This window comes from Aotus nancymaae, unplaced genomic scaffold (genome assembly GCF_030222135.1).
Source record: "Aotus nancymaae isolate 86718 unplaced genomic scaffold, 86718_ANA_hifiasm-v0.15.2.pri h1tg000058l, whole genome shotgun sequence".
Classification (NCBI taxonomy): domain Eukaryota; kingdom Metazoa; phylum Chordata; class Mammalia; order Primates; family Aotidae; genus Aotus; species Aotus nancymaae.
Genome location: NW_026988472.1, coordinates 41,015,493 through 41,023,706, shown reverse-complemented (window position 1 = coordinate 41,023,706; position 8,214 = coordinate 41,015,493).

Genomic DNA, 8,214 nt, shown 5'->3' with positions numbered 1-8,214 from the left:
GCTGGCCATGAGGCTGCCTGTGTCAGGGTGCAGTGATCTGGAGCAGAAGGTGAGGGTAAACTCTGCTCCCAGGGGTTGAGAAGGAGGTTGTGAAAGAGACTCAGAGGGATTTCTAGAGATTAGATTGAAGTTCCCAGAGGAAGAGGGTCAAAACTCTTCTAGTACATTGAGCCAATAAACAAAAGCATATCACAAGTTCACCAGATGCAGTCACTGACCTCAAGACCAGCATGGGACACAGCACCAGAAAATTCAAGACCACCATTTTATATGAATCCCACTTTCCTAAGATCCAGGCTGTAGCCTAGAGAAGATCAATGGGCTTAGAAATAAATATTATTGGGATTTGTGAAGAATAGTATATCAGGTTCTGAAGGAGAGAAACTATATTTTTGCTGCATATCTGAATTGTGTAAGTGACATTTTGACATCTACTTTAGAACATTTTAAGACCACTAGATTGCTATATTCAAACAGATAAATGATGTAGTCAAAACTTTGACCTTTGACAACAAGATTATAAACCTTTTGAGAGCAGAATGGTGCAAACCACAGAGGAAAGTGTTAGATAATTCCATCTTATCTCATATTACTTTTTTTCATGATATTTGAAACTCATTCCCTTTTGTTTTAATCCAAATATGTTACCAAGAGCCAGTGGTAAAAGTCAAAAAACACTGGGGAAAAGATTAGATTATAAATTGTACTGATATATCTGTTACTAATTTAGAGAAACATCTATTTAGACCCACATCTCACACCACAATACAGAATGAATAAATTGTATATGAGAAATTAATTCAAAGGGAAAAACAGTGAGTTTGATGAGGTCTCTGGAGTTTCTCTAAGTTTCATAAGCTTTAAAGTGATAGAACATCACAATTATTATGACCGAAAAATCTGATTACATAAAAATTAAAATTGTGTACATAAGAAATTAAACACCACAGGGGAAATCTTCTCAACAAATATGAAAAACAGAGGCTTAATGTCTTAACCAGATTCAAAAGAAAAACATTACTACCCTGATAATAAAGAAGAAAAAGACAGACAATTCCAAATGAGGAACTGTGCTAAGTAGACACATATTTTGTGAGAAAATGTTAAACCTTTCATTTCAACCCTAAACAAATATTCACTGAGTATCTATTATGGGCCACACATAGTCCTAGGTACTTTATAGAAGTAGTGCTAGTACTACTACTATCTAATTTTCTAGGTACTAGTCATCAAAGAATGTAATTCAAGTTACTAATCAAGTACAAGTGAAATTAAAATTGATGTTTTCATACACTACTGGTGGAAGTGAAATTTTACAAGCCCAGTTGGATTTGGCCATACCTGTATAGTGATATAGCATTGTTCTAGCCCTTTAACTCAGTAATACTACTTGGAGGAACATATCTACAAAGGAAACAAGATCCTAAGAGGAAAATATACTTATATGTTTGAAACTGATCATCGCATTGTACTTTGTAGAGAAAGAGAAAAAATATAAAAGCACTGTAAATATTTAACATTTTAATTCAAAGCTTCCCAAAACTAATTTTGCTATAGAATCCACTTTTATGGAGTATCTGTTACCTTGCTTGAGAACACATTTTCAGAAAGAAAAGTTCTATAATTTTGGCAATCCTCCTGTTAGGGTCAAAGGGATAATGATGTGGTTCATATAGTAATAAGGTTTCCCTTGGTAATGTGTTTGGAACCAGACTCACCTAAGCATCAGTCTCTAACCTAGAAAGGAGAAGGCTTCTAGAACATACATAATCAAAGAGAATGATGACCTCTGGCTATGTACTTTTCTAGATTTTCTGAGGTGTGATTCTCAGTAAGGCTAGATAAGACAGCCTCCACCTATCTACTAGACATAGACACTGAACTCCTCAGAAAGCATGAGAATGAATCTCCTGTTTCATAGAAACCACGAAATTCATAGAGAGGAGAAGCCCCTTATATGAACTAGGGAGTTTAGAAAAAAGGGCAAACTACCTGATGGGGTTTTCAGAATAAACATTCTTAGCAATGGTGCACTAAGAGCTCTCCAGGGTCCTGAATAACTGCTGTTGTCTCTGGCCTGGTGGAATCTTGCTCTCACTAGTGTCCTCACCTAGCAGATTCACTACCCTCGCTTGCCTTGGCTCTTATCCTCTGGCTTCTGGCTTTTTGACAGCATCTGTCTGTGACTCATATATAATGACACTTCAGTCACTGCCTGTTCTGTGCATGTATTGGCAGCTTCATTTATCAGTTTCCTTCTAAAGGAAGTCAATTTGAGCCCATCTCAGTAGAAGAGAATATATGTTTTATTAACTCTTGATTGTGTTATCAGGAAGGAAGGGAAGTCACGGGAGATAATTTTCAAATGTAAGTCCTCTTCTTGGATCAGGAAGGCGTGGTATCTGTTATTGTATTTGCTTGTTGCTGGGATACTTGAGGAAGTAACTACTAGAAGAACACATGGAGAAAGCAGAAGGAGGAGATCATCAGAGTTGAGAGATACAAAGACTTGTCTATCATCCTTCTAAATCTTTCAGTTACTGGACTAGCAATAGTGTATAGCACAGTTCATTACACATGGTTGGTGCTGGGAAACAAATGAATATTAAACTATGCACTAGTAAAACAGAGTTCTAATCCTGGCTTTTAAAAAAACTAAGTAGCTGTATAACATTGGGTAAATAGTTTAGCTTCTCTTTATTAGTGTATGATAACTGGTGCAATAAACAACCCCAATATTCCAATCACTTAAAACAACATAAGCTTATTTCCCACTCATGCAACAATCCAGTACATATCCCTGGCTGGCTGGCTTTCCTGGGCAACTCCTTTTAGTCATGACTCAGCCTTCTTTTATCTTGTAGCTTTGCTATCCTTGTAGTCCTTAGAATCATCTTCATTCAGGTAGTCACTGAGGAAAGGGAATGGGAAGCTTATATACTAGAGGGTTTTATAGGTCAGGCCTTGAAGTGGTATACATCACTTCTACCCATATTCCAGTGGACAGGACCCGTCACATGTTCAAATCTAACTGCAAGGGATCCTGGGAAATGTAGTCTTGTTGTGTGCCCAAAAGGAAAACGGACACAGTTTGGTGAACAACTGACCAGCTTCCACCATACTGTCTGGGTTCTGGTTTTCTCAACTGTAAAGTGATGCAAATAGTATCTTCCCTTCCTTCTCCACAGAGTTATTGTGAAGCTTAAAGGAGATCATCAACTTGAAAATGTTTTGAAAAGTGTAGAACAGCATATACAGATAGGAAATCATTATTGCATGGCTTACCTGTCTTTAAATGTTAATTTTAGAACTGAATAAAGGTGTTCTTTCTTTGGTAGGACTCTTTATAGTTGGCCCTAGTATATACCAAGTATAAATATATTTAATGGGATAATATAAATATTTTCATATGGAGTGAAAATAGATTATAAATGGACTTTTGACATTTTATAATTTGAATGCCTTGATAAAAATATACCAGGATAAAATTTAAAAAGAAAGTACTATTTTACCTTCAAGCTTAATTTCTTTCCAAGTTCTTTAAGATGCTTATAACCTCCCAGACAATAAAACCTACCATAGGTTTGATAATAGGTGGCAAGTTCTATTACCTTTGACATTCTTCCCTGGAATGGTTTTTGGAAATGGGAGATTTACGATCGATCATTTGGAAATGATCGTTGTGCATGACATCTAATTATTTACACACACACACACCCTATCACTTTTTACTTTTCTGAGACCCTTTAACCCTTAGCAGCCAGAAGCCACTGTTTCCTCTGGCTCCCAAGCAAGCAAACAGAAAAATTGCCTCTTTCAACTTCTCCTTCTCAGATTTGCTATTAATCAGAAGATCTGATAGAATTGCATTATGCTTACACACCCAGCAACACTCCAGTGATTTCTGAACACTGATCACTGTTTAGTTTCATTATGTTTTGACCTGAAGCTACCATCAGCCATCTGGGAAGGGCTGTTATTTAAGCAAACATCACTCAGCCAATTGTGACTGAGGCACTGGATCATGCTGAACTGAGAGATTTCTTCTAGGGATGAAAGGAAATAATAAGAAATCACAATAGCAAGGGACATACTTTGAGACCCAGCTTAGTTTTCTGAAAGGAGAAAAAGAAAGACATTTGTTTGAAACCCCAGGGCCTTAGAGTAGTCCGCTAGAGTACACTAAGCCTTAGGAATAATGTCTAATTTATCTTAGAGCATACTGAACTCTCAGCTTAAAAATTCAAAGGAAAGATTATACATATTGAGTTACTCTCACTATGCATAAAATAACTGAATGTGAACATGACCTAAAGGAAATTAGACTGCACATAATCGTGCATTCTGGTGCACTGTGGCATTAACTGGAAGATACAGAGCCTTGGGTTTTGTGGAAGGAAATAGAAGTTGGGATGTAAAATAAAGCAAAGGAAATGCCCTTGGAAATACAAATTGCTATGAAATGAAAGCAGTGTCTAATCAAATAAGAGCCTTCTACAGAGACAGTATCCCTCACATCTGGGTGTCTTGGCTATCTATCTCTTATTAGGAAAAAAAGTGGGTCAGGGAATTATACCAGAGCAGACCCTTTTCAGCTGGGCAAGCTTTGAAAGAATTAAAAAATCTCTTCTATTGCCTCTCAGTGGATATCTTTTCTTTTTTCTTTCTCTTCTTTTTTTTAAATCTCCTTCTATCAGCCATTTGTCAGCTACATTTCTACATGGGTTTCATTTTGTTCTATGTTCTACTCACCCTCTGTGCCTTACGAATGAGTGCACCTTGGTGCCAAAGACAAATATGCTGAAAATGCTGGAGTCCTGCAGCGGATTGAGTCCACCACGAATTGGCTGACAGCTTGCATTAGTGAATATCCTCTTCTCATTTTGACAATTAAACTGGGTTGAAAGTGAAGAGGTGACGGTTTTACTTCCAGAAGGATCTGAGTATTGAAATGTTGTACTTGGAACAAAATTCACCCCTTGATAAGATAATACATTTAGATCTTCCCAGATTCTCTGAGAAGGAGGAATGAGGGAGTGTAGAGGCAAGGTGAGAGTCGAGGAAGAACTGGGAGTCAGCGCTTCGGAAAACCTGGGATCTCATACTATCTTTCACTGAATCTGGGACCTTGGCAAGTGGCTGATTACTCTGAGCCTCAATGTTCCCATTTGCAAAATAATAGTAATAATGATAATGAACAACTGAGAGGTTGGGTGGCGTAGTGCACAGTGCACACACTCCACAGGCAGATTGCCAGGGTTCGAATGCTGATTGTGCTGTTATCACCAGCAATACTTTTGTGCCTCAGTTTCTTTCTTATTTTTTCTTCTGATTTTATAACTAGCTGAATAAAGCTTGAACTACATTGGTGGTTGCAGAATATTTCATTGTACCTTTAAAAATTTATAAATTAATAAACTTTATTTTATTTATTTATTTATTTATTTTTTTGAGACGGAGTTTCGCTCTTGATACCCAGGCTGGAGCGCAATGGTGCGATCTCGGCTCACCGCAATCTCTGCCTCCTGGGTTCAGGCAATTCTCCTGCCTCAGCCTCCTGAGTAGCTGGGATTACAGGCACGCGCCACCGTGCCCAGCTAATTTTTTGTATTAGTAGAGACGGGGTTTCACCATGTTGACCAGGATGGTCTCGATCTCTTGACCTCGTGATCCACCCGCCTCGGCCTCCCAAAGTGCTGGGATTACAGGCTTGAGCCACCGCGCCCGGCCAAACTTTATTTTTTAAAGAGCAGTTTCAGGTTCACAGCAACATTGGGTGGGAAAATACAGGGATTTTCCATATACCCCCTGGTTCCACACATACATAGCCTCCCGCACTATCAATATCCCTCACCAAGGTGCTACATTTGTTACAATCGATGAGCCCATACTGATGCATTTTCACTCCAAAACCATAGGTGGTGGTGGTGTTGTTGTTTGAGACGGAGTCTTGCTCTGTTGCCCAGGCTGTAGTGCAGTGGTGCGATCTTGGCTCACTGCAACCTCCGCCTCCTGGGTTAAAGTGATTCTCCTCTTCAGCCTCCTGAGTAGCTGGGATTACAGGTGGTGCCTGCCACCACGGGCAGCTAATTTTTTTTGTATTTTTAATGGAGACAGGGTTTCACCACATTGGCCAGGATGGTCTTGATCTCCTGACCTCGTGATCCACCCACCTAGGCCTCCCAAAGTGCTGGGATTACAGGCGTGAGCCACTGCGCCTGGCCAACTATAGTTTACATTAGGGTTCACTTTTGGTGTTGTATGTTCTATGGGTTTGGACAAATGTATGACGTGGATCTACCATTGCAGTGTTGTACAGAGTACAGGCTTGCCTCAGAGATATTGCAGGTTTCATTCCAGACCACCACAATAATGTGAATATTGCAATAAAGTGAGTCACATGCATTTTTTTGTGTGTTCTAGTGCATATAAAGTTATGTTTACACTATATAGTAGTCAATTAGGCATGCAATAGCATTGTGTCTAAAAGAGCAATGTACTTACCTTAATTAAAAAATATTTTATTGCGAACCATCATTTGAGCCTTTGGCAAGTCATCATCTTTCTGCTGGTAGAGGGTCTTGCTTCCATGTTGAGGGCCTTGTTCTGGATTAGGTTTTGCTTAAGGGAATGTTGTGGCTGGTTTGATCTATCCAGACCACTCCAACGTTCTCCATTTCAGAGATGAGGCTATTTTGCTTTCTTGTCATTCATGTGTTCACTGGAGTAGACTAATATCCTTCAAGAACTTTTCCTTTACATTCACAGCTTGGCCAACTGTTTGGTGCAAGAGACCTAACTTTTAGCCTGTCTTGGCTTTTGATATATCTTCTTCACTAAGCTTAATGATTTCTAGCTTTCGATTTAAAGTGAGAGACATGCAACTCTTCATTTCACTTGAACACTCAGAGGCCATTGTAAGGTTATTAACCGGCCTAATTTCAATATTGTGGTGTCTAAGGGAATAGGGAGGCCTGAGGAGAAGGAGAAAGACAGGGGAATGGCTGGCCAGCAGTCAGAACATATGATATTTATCAATTAAGTTTGCTGTCTTTTTTTTCAATAAAGCATTTTTTATTAACTTTTTGGACAAATTGATAGTAAAACATATGCTACGTAACAATAACTGAATCCCTTTATGTATGAGTCTAAGATAAATACCATTCAAATTTTGATCTGAACAACAAATTCAAAGGCTCCTTAAGAAATAAGAAACAAAATACCATGGTCACTAATGTAACCAGACTAAATACAAAAGCTATATATATATGTGTGTGTGTATATATATATATATGTAAAAATTCAATGTTTTGATCAATGCAACTAATCTGAGGTTACAATAACTCACTGCTTTAAATAATATTTCAATCACATATAACAGATTAAAATACTGTTTAGGGGAAAACAGGCTCAGAAGGAAGTATTAAAAAAAAGTATATTAATCATTACCTTTTATCAAACTAAGTATCAACCTTTCCCCCAACCCATAAAGACTTCATGTCTCTAAATGGTTCCTAAATCATGAAAGATAACTTGAAAAATTTTAAATACATCTCAAGGTATTAGATGCTTATGCACTCTATGTGGGTTCAACTTTTACCGCCCAGAGTTTCTTGTCATGGTGGTGTAACGTCATGAAAGTATGGTTGCCAGATCTTTTTGTTTTTATTTGTAACAGGGGTAAACCTTTTAACAGTTATGTTAACTACATCGAAGTTATTTGCTAATGGTAGTAGTATGATATACTATGATATATATACTTTATTAATGAAAATAGTACTTTTGCAAATTATTCTTGGTAAGAATCCCATAAATACCAAGGGAAAGAAAAGACTCAAGGGGCTTGGGAAATAAACCCCTTTTATTTTCATTTTAAATCTATGTAAGTTTAATTTATTCCCAAACTTCCTAAGTTCTTCCATTCTGGTCTTCATTATATTTCCTAATTTTTCTTCCTGAGCTCTGTACTGCCTCAAAACCTATCCAACCTAATTCTGTCTTAACTATATTTAATAGAAATAAAGTACAATGTATAATCAATATTATATCACTAAAATTGTGAAGGTCTTCATGAATTACTTAAAAAAACTCAAAAGAATTAAGTTATTTTATTTAACATGTAATAGACAGTCATAAAGCAAGTCCATATATTTAGTTTTCCGATATCCTAATGTATTTCCACAAACCATTTAAGTCTACAGTTTTATATAGTTT